This window comes from Hibiscus syriacus, unplaced genomic scaffold (assembly GCF_006381635.1).
Source record: "Hibiscus syriacus cultivar Baekdansim isolate YM2019G1 unplaced genomic scaffold, ASM638163v2 tig00000340_pilon, whole genome shotgun sequence".
Taxonomy (NCBI): Eukaryota; Viridiplantae; Streptophyta; class Magnoliopsida; order Malvales; family Malvaceae; genus Hibiscus; species Hibiscus syriacus.
Window position 1 is genome coordinate 13,645,051 of NW_024061783.1, and position 20,493 is coordinate 13,665,543.

General features: G+C 33.0%; 1 long non-coding RNA gene and 1 pseudogene across 1 annotated transcript; both read left to right on the plus strand.

The window, feature by feature from the left end:
• The first annotated feature begins 915 nt into the window (after positions 1–915).
• Positions 916–4,676, plus strand: LOC120204680 (annotated as a pseudogene).
• Positions 4,677–5,005: 329 nt separating this feature from the next.
• Positions 5,006–19,451, plus strand: LOC120204699. The gene is made up of 3 exons (XR_005523968.1): positions 5,006–5,017; positions 15,805–15,814; positions 19,369–19,451. It is a non-coding gene; the product is annotated as an uncharacterized LOC120204699 (long non-coding RNA).
• The last annotated feature ends 1,042 nt before the right edge of the window (positions 19,452–20,493 follow it).

The following is a 20,493-nucleotide window of genomic DNA, read 5'->3' on the forward strand; positions in this document are numbered from 1 at the left end:
TATTTTTGCATTAAACTTTTATAATATTAAAATTATTTTAATATTAAAAATAACGTTACAAGAATCTATTACAACACATCATATGGTTCAAGAGAATGAAATTCAAACATAATTATCAATTAGTATTGTGTTTAGCTATCACATGAAGTAGATTGGTTATTAATTTAATTTAATTCAATGGTTTAAAAAAAATATTTTGTAAAGATATTTTAAAACAATAATTTTGAAAATAGTTTATATATATATATATATATATATATATATATATATATATATATAGCTAGTTAGATAAATAGATAAATAGATATATAAATAGATAGATATATAGATAGATAGATAAATTTATTGTTAAAAATATTAAATAAAATTTTATTTTGAATGGAGGGATTATTTGAAATATTATTCATTTAATATATATCAATGGATGATAACTAAATTTGCAATAATTATTTATAATAAAATTAAAATTTTGATAATTATTTTATAATTTTTAAAATTTAATTATTAATTTTTATATGATTAAGGTAAATTACATGTTTAGTATCTCAATTATTATTTTTGTTTTATTTTGGTCACTCAATTAGTTTTTCAAAAATCATACCAACGTTTAGTTTTAATTTCATTTTGGTCACCAATCGTTAAAAAATTAATAGTGATGCTGATAATGCCACATCATCATTTAATAAAAATGCCATATCAACAATTCAGTTAACTTTTTAATGGTGGGTGACTGAAATGAACCAAAATGTAACATTATGTATGAATTTAAAAAACAATTAGGTGACCAAAATAGAATAAAAGTGATAGTTAGAATAGTAAACTTTGAGTTTGCCCTATAATTTAATGATCATTTGTGATTAAAAAAAAGCTTAAAAGGAAAGTATTTGGGTCAGCTCTGTTACTCTCAGAGTTCGCCTACTGATCTCAAATCTATAAAGAAACACCAGAAATGCAGGATCCGCAAAATATGAATACGAACACGAACACGGATCCGCAAATTCCCTCCAATACATCAGCAACCCCGCAAATTATGCCGTCTTTCCCTATCCTTCGGGGCTCTTACCACAGGCGAACCCAATCCGAAGTCCAATTTCGGATTCCACACGACTTGGATCTCGTCTCCGACCCCTTCGAAGGGTTGGGATCCGAAGACGACTTGTTTTGTAGTTACATGGACATTGAGAAGCTAGGGGGCTCATCAACAGGAGTCGACAAAGGAGAGGTAGCTGCTGTGTATTCCTCCAGTGGATCGGCTCAGAACCCCAAACGAGAGGAAATGACTGGTGGGTCCGACCACAGGGAGAAGAATAATAGAAGGCATAGGTATAGTAATTCGGTTGATGGGTTCTCCATAATGGAGTCAATTGAAGCTAAGAAAGCCATGGCTCCTGATAAGCTTGCTGAATTGTGGGCTATAGACCCAAAGAGAGCTAAAAGGTTTGGGAATCACTTTTTTTTTTCTTCTTTCCCCCTCCCCCCCACTTTTGGATTTAACTTTTTCGGATTTTAATGCATTTGGTTTAAGGTACTTATGGGATTGAAGAAGTTGTAAATTTGCAACTTTTAGTATAAAGTTATTTTTTGTTTATTTTGTTTTATGTGGAGTATACATGGGAACTATTAGAAGAGGATGACATATTTTTGTTGAAAGAAATTGTATTTTTGGGTTATAAATGGTTATGGTAAATACATTTGACTCTTCCCCCCCCCCCGGAAAATTATGATGATTTTGTTTAAAGTGTTTGTTTATCATGATGGTGAAGCTGATTTTTTTTAAATCTTCTTTTTTGACTTTGTATGAATGGAGTTTTGGACAGTTTAGGAAGTAAAGTGAGGAACGAAGTTGAAACTTTGTTTTCAATTTAGAAAGAAATTGAGGTTTGGTAGAATTTCTAAAAGTATTTCTTTTTATTTATTCAAATTATTTCAATTATATAAATTATTTCCTAATTATAAGTTCTGCTTACAAATTGATTTTTCTTAGCTCAACTTCTTGTTTTCCCTTCACTTTTCTCACCCCATGACGAAATAAATTTTCTTATAGTAGGATGTTTGATTTCGGAGAACTTCTTATATGTATGCAATTTTATGAATCAAATTCATGTGAACTACAACTTGTCTTCAATTTATATGGGCTTCTCTATGCTTTGCTTCTTCTTTTTTTCACTTCTTTTTCCATTTCCTTCCTTCGGAAATGTTTTATAATTTTATTTTTCCTGAGGTTTCTGCTTTGATTATCGTTTAATAGATGTCATGAATACCGAACAGATTAATTATTATTAGTAAATTAGATCAGAATTTGCTTTGCACAATTTCTCATTACATTACCATTACTCCATTAGCATATCGCAAATTACCGACCTGTTCAATATCGCTCGATCCGTCAATAAAATGACTTATTGGTAGTTATGGAATTCGTTAAAATTATAATTGGAATTTTTCACATTCAAGCACTTTTAGTTTCGTTTAAGTTTGATTTAAAGCAATAAGCTGTTCTTTCTAAACTTCAGAATTTGCGGTAGTGTGGATTGGTAAGGAATTGCGCACTGATTTCATACATCCTGGAATGCTATAACTTCTTTTGTTGTTCATTTTCTCATATGTAAGAATGATAACCTGTATCTTGCCTAAGCGCTGACTTTAAGAGGGATTCTCTTCTGTCCACTCAACACACCTCACCTTAGTTGCAACAAAAATTTCTAAAAGTAAATTTGGCAAATCTCATCATGTGGTGAGATGGGTTTGAACTGAAGTTTTTGCTAACAAAGTACATGCTTTTTTTGTAGGATCATTGCAAATCGGCGTTCAGCTACTCGCTCTAAAGAAAGGAAAGCACTATATATGTCTGAACTGGAGAGGAAAGTCCAAACACTTCAAACTGAAGCAACTACTCTGTCCACACACTTAACCCTGTTCCAGGTTTTTGTCAAACACTTGCATGTCTCATTACATAATTTTGGGTCTTGTTTTTGCTGCTGTTTGCATACCTTATGAGAATCTCATATCTACACATTAAACAATCAATAATCGGCAATTGTATTTTCAAATAAATCAAAAGCTTTTTACAATTGGGGCTTTAATTCTTATCATTTCCTGATTTCACATGCTTCTAATCTGTCGAAGGCATCCAATTTTCCGGAAATGCCATTATTTTTTGGATATGCTCTAGTACTATCTCACATTTTAGGTTCTAGTTCCTTGTTCTGTGATTTCATTGAATTTGATCCTTGTACTTTTATCAAATGTGATACAGTCTAATTGGTCATGATGTGAATTCCTGCTGTCAGATTGAGTGATGTGGCATGAACAAGTGCAATTTTTCGGCCAGATGGCCACATGCTTCTTTGTTATTTTTCTGTTCTATTCTTGAATACTTTTCTATCAAGTTCTATTATATAATTATGATAAAGAATAAAAACTAAAATAATCCCATGTGTCATTCCAGGTGGCCACAACTTTCTCATGCCACCATATATAACAATAACAAATCTATACCGTCAGCATTTGATAAAGGATAGGGGTTAGTACGAGGATTAGTTCTAAATCCTTAAAAGTGGGATAGTAGAGAGATCAGTCTTCCTTGTTGGCCATTTGATGTTGCTTTTTATAACACCTGAATGTTAACTGTCTAAATTTTTGTGTATACTCTAGAGAGATACGACAGGCTTAACTACTGAGAACACTGAGCTTAAGCGTCGGCTACACGAAATGGAACAACAAGCTCACCTATGTGATGGTACGTTCTGTCCAGGCAGCATGCTTTCAGAATTGTATGCCCAATCATATTCATGGGCATGTTCATTTCCTATAGAAGTTGAACGTTAGTAATAATAATAAATGGCATTGAATTAGTCAAAACTATGGATGCCCATTTTAACTAGTGTTCTAGGCATTAATTTTAAAGCTCGTGCCTTGGATAGCATTAAATTTAATATTGTCCATTTACATGCAGGCAGGGAGTTATGATTGTATCTATTCCTTGGTATTTCATTTATAGTTTTTCTTATAGTCCGTTTTTTATTACAGCTCTGAATGAAGCGTTGAAGAAAGAAGTAGAGAGGCTCAAGACTGCTACCGGAGAAATAATGACAGCAACTGATACCTTTAATTTAGGAATGCAGCATATATCATACACCCAATCGTCTTTCCTTCCTTCCCAGAATATACAAATACCACCTTTTCATCCTTTCCAATCTAACTTATTGACTCCATGTCCTTCTATGGTAGCTGCATCCAACTCCAACTTCCATGCCTTTGCCGATATAATGCATCAAGATCCTCTTGGCCTCTTGCAAGGGCTTGATATTGGTAGCAAGGGTTCGACTTAGTGAAATCCGAAGGCCCTTCAATTTCTGCCGCCGAAAGCAGTGGAACAGTATGATTACAGATTCTGTGATCTACGATACCTTGCCCTCCCCTATTTGTTGGACTGTTCATAGACTGACCTTGTTGACATGAAAAGGTACTAATCATTTGAATTCAATTCCTTTAATGTCATTCTTTTGTTGTGAATTTCATTTTTTTCCTTTTGGGAGAAATGATATGGGGTTACAAGTTTTATCCATAGGAGTTTATCAATGCAACATCTCAAACCAGCATCTCCCATTGCATTGTCGATTAAATATTGTTTAAAGTTGTATTGCTGGTGAATTTCTTCAAATTGTTGTTGTTTTAGTTACATGTTTGTATTTTTTTTAAGTCTTAATATAAAAATAAGTGTCTATACCATTTTTTTCCATTTAGGTGTCTAAACTATTTTTTGGTGGGTAATTTTTTTTAAATTTTTTTAATATAATAATTTATTTTTAAGTTTTTTTAAAAAATAAATTCTTCAAAATTAATAGAATATGATATGTTCCACTTAACGAGACTTTTTAATTGTTATTACGGTCGGAGTACTTAAAATTATAACGTTTGCAACGTTGGACATCTATATTGACCGAAAAATAATTTAAACACATAAATGAGAAAAACGATATAGTTTAAACATTTATTTTTATATTACGTTTTTTTTAATGTACAAGAAGATGTGAATTATATATGTTTGTACAAAAATATAGTCACAAGCCTCATTAGATTTTTTGTATGCCAACAACGGTGATGAAAACCCAAGAGAATTATTAAACATCGGTCGGGTTGGTTCAACGGTGAAGAAAATCCATTGCACAAATCCACTACACGTAGTAATTACTTAAATATTCATATGTATAAAAAATTACCAAAATATCCCTAACGTTTGTTAATGTGTTTTAAAAGCATAACATTACTAAAAGAGCACTTGATGATGTAGTATTGGTTGTCATACTATATGTATATCTAATGTAGTCATTAAGAAGCATTCTACATTGCATTACATGTTGCATGAAGTTCGAGAGGCTTCATCCTATTTATTATGTTAATCATGACAAGGTAAGAGACTTCATGTTCTTAAAGTATTAAGAGCATTGTACGTATCATCTTGTATGTGCATTTATGAAAATATTCATGAAAATATATAGACACAAAGATATTCATATATAAAAGATGAACAATTCATGAATCATGAAATTATCACGAGTTCGAGTATGTATGACATGATAAATGATTATAGGTTTATGATGTTTATATTATTGCTCAAGTAAATTAGATGGAGGTCACGTGGTATAATTGTATGCTTAGGGTCGAGTAGCTAGATATTGGACCTTCGGGTTCGTTCATCTTGCTTGAGAGTTTCACTTGATGTTGAGTTACATTTGGACCTTGGGGTTCGTCAACCTTACGTGATTGATTCTGTTTGGTATGAGTTTGGACCTTTATGTTCATTCATCCTACAAGAGTTATTCCGCTTGATGTTGAGTTAGGACTATGGTGCATTTGGACCTACGGGTTCATCCACCTTGTGCGATAGGTTCCATATTGATGTTGAGTTTCATGACATTTATACCGATATTGACCCGCGTCACCTAGATAAACCCATTCTATAGTTTATTTTAGGCATCCTTAATTATAAACTATGATGATTAATCAAAATCAAATATGACATGATGACATTGATGTTCCTATGTATAACATACACATGTTACTGATGATTTATAAAGATAGACTAAAAACAAGCATGACATGAAAATATTGTTGTTCATATGTATGATAGACATACACATGTTATTTATATATCTATGAATGATATATTTACATGTATTGCTAATGGATTTAAGTATGATAACTCAAAAAGGGCAACTAAAATTGTAACATTCCTAAAATCGATTTTGTATTTTCTGGTTTCATATGATCAGAGAATATATTCTAATGCTTATGTAGAATTCTAGAAGAATTAAATTAGATATGAAATTAAATTTGAATAACTAGAATTAGAAGGGAATCAATTTTAATAAAGATAAAGGATTAAATAGTAAAATGTGAGAATTTAGAAGTTAGGGATTAAATCATAAATAGGGAAGTCAACGGGTTGGGTCAAAAAATATATACCATCCACCCGACTCGAAGAGCATGTAACCCCCTAATTCCGGCCTGGGCGTTATGCCCAATTCTAGGCGGTTACATATCTTATTTAGAAATTTCTTTTCATATTTACAATAACGTTCAAATCCATATATAGTATAATATGAAATTAGTCATAAGAAAAGTTCTTACGATAAACGTCCATATATCAATATATATGTATATCAGAAAAACCATATAAAACATATACATAGAAAAATACTGGTAGTATGGATATATCGAGACGGAAGCAAAAACAAGTGTCATCAAAGTATAACAAAAAGGTATATAGAGATATATAGTGATACAAAAATAGGAGTAGCCGGTCCTCCTGATGCCAAGTTTGTTAGCCTACGGTATGCTACTATATGAAAAGGTTAAAATTTACAGAATGAGCTAAAAAGCCCAGTGTGCTCTTTACGGTGTACAAAAACATACAAATAAAATACTTCAATAAAATCAGTTTATCAAACATGTTTTAAAAATATGAACACTACCCTCATCCGATCACCATAATGTGTAGGTTCCCCATAACCATACACCCACCTATACACCCGGTAAGAGCCTTATACACATAACATAAGGACATGTGGTAAGGACTTACCCTGAGAACAAAGCAGAGGAGCTTGCGGTAAGGACTTACAAGTCATAAACTAGGCCTGAGATACTTCCTCCAATAATACCCCCAATGACAGTAATAAACATGTATGTATTCGAGTGAAAATAATAGTTTAATTCAGTAAAACACAAAAATATTCTAGACTCAGAAATCAGATACAAAAATACAGAAATCAGAGATCATGCCAGAAATGTACAGTAAATCAGATATCAGATAAACGATATTAAAAAAATCAGATATTGTGTCATAAAAATATTCAATATTATCATAAATCTAAAGTATTTCAGATGAACAATTTAAAACAGTATTGTAACACCATCAGGAAACACATATGTACCGATCTGAGTAGTCTGATAAGCGGGCTTGCTACTGATTCTGCCGATCACAATCAGTGACAGTACTAGATCCTATGAATCAAAAAAATCCATACCATAATCCTAATATGAATAATAATAATAAACCCTATTTATACAATTTAAAGATACCCACGAGTAACTCTCAAGGAACGATGATCGTGTGGATTTGACGAACGAGAAGCATCAGATCTAACAGACCCTCAGTCGGGTGAAATACGAGTACCTTCATAAAAATATATTCTCGATTCAATTCCATAATCAAATCTCAATTACATAAGCAAAAACGCTAAAAATACTAAATATTTTTAGATTAACGGTCTCGATTTGGGGCTTTCGGGTCAGAATCTGGCAAAACGGTTCGCAGAATTGGAATCAGGAAGTCAAAAAATGTTAAGATGGAGGTTTTAAAAAAAGGTCAACGTCGGTCAACGATCAATGGTTGACCAGTTCGGGTCGAGTTAGATCAGGTCGGACAAGCGGGTCGGATTGACCCATCATCAAGCAGGCCACCAGGCGGTGGAACTTCCCCACGTGCACAAGTGACGCGTGGGGGTGCATGCAGAGCCTTCAGGGGTCTGAAAAATTACAAAAAAATTTCTATGTACTTTTAAAGGGTTTTGAGACAATTACCGAGCTCGATTCACAACGATAAACGATAGAGAGATTGATTTCAAAATTTCTCATCCCCTCACACGCCAGCGACAACGGAGACAAAGTGGACACCAATAGACTTGGGACAACGCAAGGAACACGATGGTACGAGAGGTGTCGAAAATAGAGTAATGGTCGATGATGAAACGATGATTGAAATTTCTTGCTAAAAGATGAAAACTTAAAGATAAAGAAAATAGGGTTTCTAAATGAGAAAACTTTCTAGATTTAGGGTTTCTAGATTTAGGGGTAATATATTCCCTAAAAAGGAACATGGAAAAATTACACTGTAGGTTCTCTAATTTTTGATACTTTCTGAATTTAGATCCGAGTTTAATCAAAATTTCACTTTGGCCCCCAAATTTTAGTTATAATTTTAATTTAGTCCTCATAAGAATTTTAAGAAAACTTTTAGGCCCTAAGTTGAGGTGTGACAACTCTCCCCCTTGAAAGAAATTTCGTCCTCGAAATTTACCTGATGGAAATAGATGCGGAAACTGAGCTTCAATCGACTCCAATATCTCCATAGTAGCTTCTGAGAGGCCATACTCCATTAGACCACCGGAATATGCCTATTCCGAAGAACTCTCTCATCCCGATCTAAAATCTAATGGGCTCCTCCTCATAAGATAAATTAGGTCTTAATTCTACCTCATCAATCTGAATGATGTGACTTGGATCTGGACGATATTGCCTCAACATAGATACATGAAAAATATCACGAATGCGACTGAGCTGGGGAGGCAACTCAAGCTGATAAGCAATAGGTCTGACTTTTTTCAGAATACGATATGACCTAATAAATATCGGGCTCAATTTACCCTTACATCCAAATCTCAACACTTTTTCCCATGGAGATATTTTCAAAAAGACCTAAACCCCAACCTCAAACTCGATATCATTCCATTGCTTATCTGCATAAGATTTCTACCTATCGAACGCATCTCTCAAGCGATCACGGATCAATCTGACAGTATCTTCAGTCTGTCGAATTAGCTCTGGACCCAATGTTTTTTATCATGCAAATCAATTTAACAGATAGGAGTACGACATCGACGTCCATATAGAGCCTCATATGGTGCCATGCGAATACTTGCTTGGTAACTGTTATTGTAAGCGAACTTTGCTAAAGGAAATAAATCTCCCTAACTACCATGAAATTCAATCACACAATCCCATAGCATATCTTTCAACACCTGAATCACTCGCTTAGACTAACCATCAGTCTGCGGGTGAAAAGTTGTACTGAAATTCAAATGAGTACCTAGAGCCTCGTGAAAAGCTTTCCAGAACCTAGAAGTAAACTTCTGATCTTGGTTAGAGATGATGGAAAATGGAACACCGTGGAGTCTAACGATATCAGAGTTATACAATTTAACCAACTTGTCTAAAGAATAATTAACCCAAATAGGAATAAAATAAGTTGACTTGGTGAGTTGATTCGCAATCACCCAAACAAAATCCTTTTTGGAAGGAGTAAGAGTAAGACCTGTAATGAAGTCCATCGTAATACGCACTTACTTCCACTCAGGAATCTTAATAGATTGCCAATCTTGATGTATGTTGGTGCTCTGCCTTAACCTGTTGACAAGTTAGAAACCTCGCCAAAAATTCTGAAATATCATTCTTCATGCCACTCTAAAAGTATCGCTCCTTGATATACTTATACTTTTTGTCCCCACCATGATGCATGGCATAAGGACTACTATGAGCCTCCTAAAGAATAACACGTCTTAACTCATCATCTTTAGGGACGCAAAAACGACCATGAAAGCACATAATGTCATCATGACCAAAAGTATACTCTGAACTCGTTCCCTGCTCAACCTACCCAATCATGGGAAGTAAGAAGCTATCTAGGAGTTGTTTAGCCTTAATCTCTTCAGCTAAAGTGGGTTTAACTTGTAACTTTACTAATAGGCTTGCATCATCAAACAAACTCAAACTGGCAAACAAGGCTCTCAGATCGGATATCACCTTATGGCTCAAGGCATCGACCACCATATTAGCCTTTCCTGGATGATACTCTATCTCACAATCATAGTTCTTTAGAAGCTCCAACCAGCGACGTTGCCTTAAATTTAAATCTTTCTAAGTAAGCAGATACTTCAGACTCTTATGATCTGTATAGATATAAGACTTTTCTCTGTAGAGATAGTGTTTCCAGATATTCAAAGCAAAAACAACGACAACTAACTCCAGATCATGAGTGGATAGTTGCGATTATACATCTTTAACTGACGTGACACATAAGCAACAATCTTCCTATCTTGCATCAAAACACATCCTAATCCAGAGTGAGAAACATCATTGTAGATAGAAAAATCATTCACAGAATTAGGCTGAATCAATACTGAGGCTTGAGTCAAAACAATCTTCAGTTTCTCAAAGCTAGCTTGTTGGTCCTCATACCAGACAAATGGAACATCTTTCCCTAATAGTTTCCTTAGAGGAGCTACAGTAATGGAGAACCCCTCAACAAAACGACAGTAATAATAACCATTTAAGCCCAAGAAACTAAGGATTTCTAAGACGTTCTTGGGTTGCTTTCAGTTCAAAATAGCCTCCACTTTACTCGGATCCACCCGGACACCCTCAGTAGAAACGATATGCCCAAGAAAAGCCACTTCGCTAAGCCAGAACTCACACTTGCTCAAATTTGCGTATAACTTGTTTTCCCTTGGAGTCTGCAGAACAATCCTTAAATGCTCATCATGTTCTACTTCAGTTCGAGAATACACCAGTATGTCGTCGATGAACACAACTACAAATTGGTCCAAGTAAGGTCAAAACACCCGATTCATCAGATCTATAAAAGCATTAGGGGTATTAGTTAACCCGTAATGCCTATATCGAGTACAGAAAACAATTTGTAGCACATCAGAATCCTTCACCTTGAGTTGGTAATAACCAGACCTCAAGTCTATCTTTGAAAAGATAGAAGCCCCTTGAAATTGGTCAAACAGATCATCGATCCTGGGTAGAGGATATTTGTTTTTAACCGTGAGCTTGTTCAGTTTCCTATAATCAATACAAAGTCTCAATGTCCCATTTTTCTTATTGACAAAGAGAATTGGGGCTCCCCACGGTGAAACACTGGGTTGAATGAATCCCCTATCCAACAACTCCTGGAGTTGGATTTTCAGTTCCTTAAGTTTCTTTGGGGGCCATACAGTAAGGAGCCATCGAAATTGAAATTGACTTCAATCTCAAACTCAACTTCTCTATCCGGCGGTAATCCGAGCAACTCTTCAGGAAAAACATTGGGAAATTACTTAAAATCTGGATGCCTTCAATGTCAGATCGAGAACTCCTAGTATCTTGAATATACTCAAGAAACACCTTGGAACCCTTCATAGCTACCAAAGTAGACACAATATTGGTTAGGAATCCACGACGTTCCCTAATCATCACAATCTTTCAGTTATCTGGAGTCTTCTGAACAACTCTTTTGGTTTCACAATCGAGATTAACTCGATGCTTGCTGTAACATCCTAAAAATTAGGCTAGTGACTAAAGTGTAAGATTTTAAAATTTTATGATTAAAGTGGAAAATTGAAAAGTTTAAGGACTTAATTAGAATTTTTGTGTGTAGGTTTAGCTAATATGGAAATATGGAAGGACATAATGGTCATTGGAAAAGGAAATGAATTTAAAATTTATTCTTTGGTGAATTATATACACGTGGGATTGAGAGGAAAGAGTTAAAGCAAGAAGTCTAGAATTCTATCTTCTTCATCTTTTCTTTCTCCTTCTCCACCGTGAGTCTCTGAGCTAAGGAAAGAAATCCTCAGGTTAGTTATTTCTTGTAAATTTTGATTGGTTCTGATTCTTGGGGTATTAGGAAAACTTGAGAAAGCTTAAAAAGAAGTAGAAACTAAAAGATTTACAAGTTATGGGTGATTGAAATAAAACGGTTTTTGAATGAATTGATGAGAATGTGTTAGTAAATGGATTTTGAAGTGAAATTTGACTTGTCATAAGTTGGAATAAGAAATCTAAGGTGTTGGAATAGTATTTTGGGCATGTTGATAAATTGGTATGATTTTTAGTTTCAAGTGATTATGTGGAATTTTGGAGGTTTAAGTATGTTAAAGTGATGTAAGTTGATTTTTATAAGTGTAGTTAAGTTTAAAGGCCTAAAAGGAGAGTAAAGTGGGAAATTTATATGAGTTTTGTTAAATTTTGAGTTGAAATGAGTAAGTTATGGGCAAGGGGTATCGGTACTGGATGAACAATACCGATACTTCAAAGCAAAAATAGGTGAAAACTGGGTTTGGGTATCGATACTGGAAGAACAATATCGATACTGGAAAAATAGTATCGATACCATAAGATGAAATAGTACGAATAATAAGAACAATATCGATACCAAAGAAGTAACATCGATACTAAAGGTATCGATACTAATGGATAAGTATCAGTACCATTTTTAGGGATGAAATTCCAGAATGTAGAATGAGTATCGATACTGAAGTATATTATCGATACCATAGTGAGAAAGTATCGGTACTAGGCCTGGGGTACTGATACTATTCAAAATGAAATTTTGAATTAAGTGTTTCTTTTAGCTTAAGTTATTGATGATTGATTAATAGTGATTCAAATTTCGATATTCATATCGATCATATATTTGTGAAGATATCGAACAAAAGCAAGTTCCGAACGAATCGATGATATAAGATTGACCAAGAGAGAGATAAGAGTTTTTCTTTGACTAAGTGAGGCTAAGGTGAGTGCATACTACTATATATATTGTCTTATGGAAAGAAGACTTGCGATGAGTCTATTTCCAATAATTGATTAAAATATTGTTTGAAAGTTAATGAAATGATATGATTATATGATTACATGAATATAAGCATAATTTTGATTATGTTACTACGTGAACATGCATTGTTTATATTTCATGCTATGTGACATGATCTATGTGATTATGTGAAAATGTGATATAAGCTATGTGATATTGAACTACGTGATTATATGAAAATGTGATATAAGCTATGTGACATGATCTATGTGATTATTTTTCTATGTGATATAAGCTATGTGACATGATCTATGTGATTATTTTTCTATGTGATATAAGCTATGTGAAATGGTATAAATGATAAAGCCCAAAAGTATGTGATATGAGAGCTAAAGGTATAATTGGCATGCCAAGAGTCGAGGGTTCTACGTGGTCATTCGGGACAATTCTACGTGGTCATTCGGGATATTTCTACGTGGTCCTTCGGGATATTTCTATGTGGTCCTTCAGAACATTTCTACGTGGCACTTCGGTCCATATTCTACGCGGAACTTCGGTGCAATTTATATGAGCAGTGGTGACTGCATTAGTGCACAACCTCAATGCACTCACATACCTTAAGTTCTCAATGATATACATTGGGCTAATAAAAAAATAACATAAATGACAGTGCATGATGTTATATGTTCTTGTTTGGTGAAATGTATGATGGTTTCTGTAACCTATGATGTTTATAAAAGTTAAGTATATGATTAAATGTTTTAATGTTTTATTTATGCATTATATGCCTCACTAAGTCAAAGACTTACTTATTTTACCCAAAAATTTTCCAAAACTTACTTAACTTCCACTATTTTAACTCCTTTTAAATCATTAAACTCAAATATGCTTATTAAAACTAACTTATATCACTTTAACACACTTTAACATCCAAAATTCCCATAGAACACTTAGCGCCAAAAATCATACCAATTATTCAACATGTTCTTAATCCACTTCTATTACTTATAACTTCTTAATTAGACCCTTGACAAGTCAAATTTAACCTTTAAATTCAATTCCTAAACATTTCTCATATATTCACTCAAAAACCCTATTTACAAATCCCTCATAACTTATCCATCTTTTAGTTTTAAACAACATTAAGCTTTCCTTAAGCTTATGTATCACCCATAACCAAAATTATAACTTCTTAATTAGACCCTTGACAAGTCAAATTTAACCTTTAAATTCAATTCCTAAACATTTCTCATATATTCACTCAAAAACCCTATTTACAAATCCCCTCATAACTTATCCATCTTTTAGTTTTAAACAACATTAAGCTTTCCTTAAGCTTATGTATCACCCATAGACCAAAACCCAACTTAAAATTCAAGAAATAATCAACTTGAAAAGAACTCGCCATTGGAATGAACACTCACGGCTAAAGGGAGAAGAAGAAGAAACATGAACCACTTTCTAGATACTTCTTTCCTTCATTCTTATGTGCATAAATATCTTGTAAAAATGAATTTTAAATTTATTTCTTACCTAAAGACCATTTTGCCCTTATATCATTCAATTTTTGCTAAATAATCCTTCACAAAATATTCCCATTAAATCCTTAAACTTTTAAAAGTTTTTGAAATTGGCCTCAAATTTTCAAAACTTACATTTTAGTCACTAGCTCGATTTTTAGGATGTTATAACGATGGTGCGGGAGGTATCAAAAACAGAGCAACGGTTGATGACGAAACGACGATTGAAATTTCTTGTTAAAAGAAGAAAGCTTGAAAAGTGAGAAAATAGGGTTTCCAAATAAGGAAAGCTTTCCAGATTTGGGAGTTATATCCTTTTACACTCTAGGTCCTATAATTTTTTATACTTTCTAAATTTGGATTTAAATTTAATCAAAATTTTACTTTAGCCCCTAAATTTAGTTTAAATTTTAATTTAGTCCTTAAAAGAATTTTAAGAATTTTTTAGGCCCTAAGTTTTAGTGTTACATAGCATATTTTGTAATATCCCAAACATTGGGTCAATGATCGAAATGTAAGGAATTTAAAATTTAGTAGTGTAATTGGATTAAGTGATAAGTTCAAGGACTAATGGTTGGATATTTTGTGTTAGGAGTTAATATCAAATAAGGAAGAGAAGAAGGACAAGATGGTCTTTTTCAGCATATAGATTTTTTATCCATATTATATTAAGATATTAAGTGGATAAGGAAGGGGGAAAATTCTGGATAGTTTATTTCCTTATTTCTCTTCTCTTGGTTCGTTCCTTCTTGGGGGTTAAGGCGAGTTTCTTTTAAGTTATTGATTCTCTTAAATTATGGGTTGTATTAAAGCTTTAAGAGATAGAGAAGATTAAGGAAGCTTGAAAATGAAGAAAAACTAAGTTAATAAGGAGTTATTAGGAAACGAATAATTTGGGTTTTGAAGTGAAAATTTGGAAATTGGTTGATTAATGAATTCTAAAGGTGACTTGTCAAAGTCTTAGCTAAGAAATAAATAATAACATGTTTGATGAAATTATATGATTCTTAGTTTTAAGAATATTATTGAGAAATTTGGATGTTATAAGAGAATTAGTGAAGATAAGTGATTAGTATGAGTATTAGTTAGAGTGAGGAGATGATTAGAGTTAAAAGTAAAGAATTTAGATGATTTTGGGTTAAAATTCGAAGTGGGAAAAATGAAATCTGGGCTAAAGTATCGGTAATATAAGAACATTACTGATACTTCAAGGCTTAAAAAATTGAAAATCAAGGATAAGTATCAGTACTGATTGTTAGGGTATCGATATTGTAAGGGGAGTATCGATACCAATAGTAAGGTATCATTATCAATTTTAAAGCCGAAATTCCAGTATGTAATAATGGTATCAGTACCAAAGGTAGGTATCGATACCAACCAAGGGAAGTATCGATACTGTTGGGGAAGTACCGATACTAAGTATGAAATGAGAAAATTTAGTGTTTCTTGCAGATTAAGTTATTATGATTTGGGCTAAGTGATTCGATATTTATTTTCGATTGTTTTGTGTAGACTGTGATCAAAATCAACCTTCGGATAACTCTATATTATAAGTTTCGAACACAAGAGTAAAGGACTTTAGTGAGGCAAAGATGAGTGCAATCAAATTGCTTTATATTGGATTTGAGGACGGATTGCGATAAGCCAACTTCAAAGTTTTCGATCAAAAACTACTTTCAATTCTTTTATGCTATATTTTATGATGTTTATTCAATTATATGTTACGGTAAGTTTTATGGTTAATTGTTTTGAATATGAACATGTGACATGTGAATGCGAAATACCTACGTGTAAATGATCTACGAAAATGCTATATATATACAAATAAGATACACTTTAAATGGTGAAACTTAAAATAATTATAAGTTAAAGCCCAAAGTGTATATGTGAGAATTAGGGGTCTAGTTTGCATGACAAGAGTCGAGGGTTCTACGCAGTCCTTCGGGATAATCTATGTGATCCTTCAGGATAATCTATATAATCCTTCAGGATATTTCTATGTGGTCCTTATGGACAAATTCTACGCAGTCCTTCGGTACAAATTCTACGTGGCACTTCGATACAAATTATATGAGTTGTGGTGACAACAATTGTGCACAACCTTAGTGTACTCAGATATCCTAAATTCTCAGTGTTATACATTGGGTTAAGTGAATAAAGTTATAAGATGAGTAAAGAATGAGTTAATGAATTTTTAGAAACCAAATTTCATTCAATTAGGAAAGGTTTATATATTAAATAGAAAAGATGTTTTAAATGTTTTATGCTACTTATTGCCTCACTAAGTCAAAGACTTAGCGTGTGGATTGTTTTCCACGTAGGTTCAAAGAGATCTGAAGAGTGAAGAGTAGGAGATGACATCATAAGTAGTGAAGATCATAACATAATCATTTAAGATAGTAGGTTGTTACGTTTTGTTCATTTTGTTGGCATGTATCCCTGCTTTAAATGAAAATGCTCTGATCAGGTTTTTGTAAATGAAAAATATTATGGTGTTTATGTAAATGATGAATTATACTTTTGCAGTTAAATTTAAAAGTAGTACCCTTTATCTTTTATAAAAATGTTCTACTATTCAAAAGAAAATTTTATTGTCAACTATTTGTTTAAAAGTTAAAGATTTGAAAAGTCAATGTGGCACTTTGAATTTGTATTCGGGTCGAATATGAGTTGGGGTGTTACATATTTCCTCTACCTGAACCTGTTTTGACTTAAAATTTTGGAGTGTAAACCTGATCCAACTCGACATAAAATAAGGGCCTAATTAAAAAACTATAGAGAGAGGGGGTATTACAACAATTATCAATAAATTTAAATGAAAAAATTATAATATTACCCTCAGGTTGGGTTAGGTTTGAGGTTTTTCACCTCCACCCAAACCCGACCTCTTCTTATATAGATCCCAACCAGAACCCAATTTTTCTTAAAAAAACATATTGTATTGGGTCAAAATCTGTTAGTTTCGAGTTAAATTGTCATCCCTAATCACAAAGAGTATTAAAGTTCAATATTTACATGAAAATTGTGAAACAACCCGAATTTTGTGTCAACTATCAAACGTTGACTTAATGTTCAATCGAATAGATTATTTTCGTATAGAGATTCTATTATTTGAATTTGAGTTCAATCAGATGAGAAATTAACCTAATTAGAGTTTAAAAAAATAGATTTTTGAGCTTTGTATAAAAAGAGGAAAACAAATAGCGTAATTTCCCCATTAGAGAAATTCATGGAAGATTTGAGGAGACCCTAAGTCAAGTTGATACTCTGCCGCTGAGTTATATTCCTTTTCTGCCCCCATCAAGAAATAGAATTAACTAATCCTAAGTCAAAGGATCGAGAAACTCAACAACACCACTATTCTTGAACAACTTGGAGCTTAGCTTTCTTTTTGCACTATTATGGATACAAAAATAATCGAAAACGTTAGATTCAATTGTCAATTGCTCCTATCGGAAATAGGATTGACTACGGACTCAAGCCATATACACATGATTTCATAAAACTGTACGATTCTCTCGATCTAAATCAAGAAGGTTTTACATGAAAAATGTTTACCTCAACATGTTCTATTCGATACGAGTAGGAGAAGCAGTATTCTTAAAAAAATCAGAACCAAGTCAAGATGATATGGATCAACCCCTTCTCTTTGTGCCAAAGATCTTACTATTTCAAAGGAACTGGAGTTACATCTCTCTTCCAGTTCCATTAAAGAGTTCTTATGTGTTTCCACGACCCTTTAAGACCCTAAAATTTTGACAAATTCATTTTCTTTTCTTAGGAACACATGTAAGGTTCGTCACTAAAAACATGAGGTAACCCCACGATTAATTATTTTATTTATGAATTTCATAGTAATAGAAATGCATGTCATATCGAAACATAATTTGTAACTTGCTATCTTTTTACCTAGCGGGCAAGGATCTACCTCCATGGAAAGATGATTCATTCGGATCTGCATGAAAGCCTAACTCCATTGCATTTCCATAATCATGTTGTATATTTGAAAGAGCTTGACCTCTTTGCTTCTCTCATGGTACAATCCTCTTCCTGCGGAGCCCCCTTTCTCCTCGATCCACAGAGACAAAATGTAGGACTGGCACCATCAGTTAATCACGAAAAAAATGACTCGCTGAGCCGGGATCACTAACTAATACTAATCTAATACTAATAGAATATAAAAATAGAATAGAAAATATTAATATAATAGAAATACTAATATAACAGAAAGAAAAGAACTATATTTTCTATATAATTTTCCCAGTTTCGTTGCTACTGCGGAATTTTCACAATCGATCGGATTATATAGATATCCCTTCAACACAACATAGATCGTCGAAAGGATCTCGAATACTCGCCAAAGCATGAAAGCCATGGTCTTTTAGAAAATGGATTCCTATTCAAATAGTGTATTACCGCGTGAATAAGCTCACACTAACTCGTCAATTTGGGATCCAATTCAAGATTTTCCTTGGGGGTATCTGTAAGGAATTGGAATGTAATAATATTGATTCTTATAGATACATAGGAAAAGGATTATATTGTCCCCAATTTTTATGAAATACAAGACGCTCATTGAATGATAAGAAACTAAATTACAACTTCAAATATTCAAGGAATATTTGTACATTCTCTTATAGCTCAAACAATTGAGGTTTCATTTATATTCTTATCGATAGGCTAATAAATAAAATGAAAAAAAGATAATACATCATTGAGATTCTCTATTTTGGAAGAGACTTTTTTTATTGTATTTCGGACGAGCCGAGACAATAGGATGAACAAGATGGGTTCTGTACCGTAAACTCTGTATCACACATAGAAGAGAAAGAAGAAATGGAATATGAAAGAGAACACAAAGGAATAAATGAAAGGGGATCGAATTATATTTGTATAGTTTGTATTGTAGCTGAGATGAGTCTTGGTTATTTCTAGCCTTGAACTCAGACTTTTGGTTGGGCCTTTCAACCAAGTATTTTAATATTTTAATAAAAGATGTTCCTTTTAATAAAATATGTATGAAGTATTAACATTCTTTTTGAATGTGAGGAGCACAGTGTGAGGAAAAATAAGCAAATTATTTCTTTGTTCATTTAAAAAAGAGAAAATAAATACAAAATAGAAAAAAGAAATAGGCTAAAAAGTAAGGCCTTTCAAAACTGATTGAACTACTGTCTTTTTCGAATAAATATTTTACACTTTATTTTAAAAGTTTTACTCAATTAAATAAAATTTATATTTATTTAATCTTTAGAATTTATAATCATTTTTGTAATTCAAGAAAATTTCTCAATGATTACTATTAATATTATGTGTATTTTATATTTAATTTTAATAGGTGATCGATCAAATCTAACTTATATAATCGATGATGATTCCGTTTTTTTAAAATCTTATATTTCTGGAAAATTAAAATAAATATTAAAAAATGATCATTACAATGGGTTGGGGTATAAAAGCCTGTACATCCAAGGTCGGCATTTCCTTTTCACAGAACAAAATGGATCATAAATCCATTGTGGTAGGAAGGTGATGCCTTTTACCATATGGAACGTATAGTTTGAATAGTAGACAAAATCAGGGGTTCGGACACCAAAAATTAACAAGCTTGCCACCTTAAAAGGGTCAAAGCAACCCTACATCCAGAGGTTCCAATTAAATGCACATGTGAAGGGGTTCAACCTTCTTAAGCTCCCAAGTGGGTTCTATTTTGTGGCTGAAATGAGTGAGTAATTGACTATTCACTTGGGCCCCCATTCCAATGAAATGGAGATTTTGTAGGGAAAAGAGATGATGTTAGGTTCTTTCCAAGTGGGGGACTATGAGACAATCCCTTGTGAAGGGTACTCTCAGTGGCTCCTAGCACATAACGTTTGGAGAATATCCCCCATGGCTTTTTTGTGGATATCATTATTATTTGAAGCTTTGCTTAATGTTGTCCCCATAAAATATTGGGGTGGTAGCTTTTATTGTTCACAAATCTTTCCTACCTACTGACTGATGTGAAATATATTATTAATCAACATCACATTCATGTGCAAATCCCTTTTATTTATTCTCATATCAGTACCGAATTACAATTGGAAACCATATAATAAATTCATATGAAAAGGATGCATG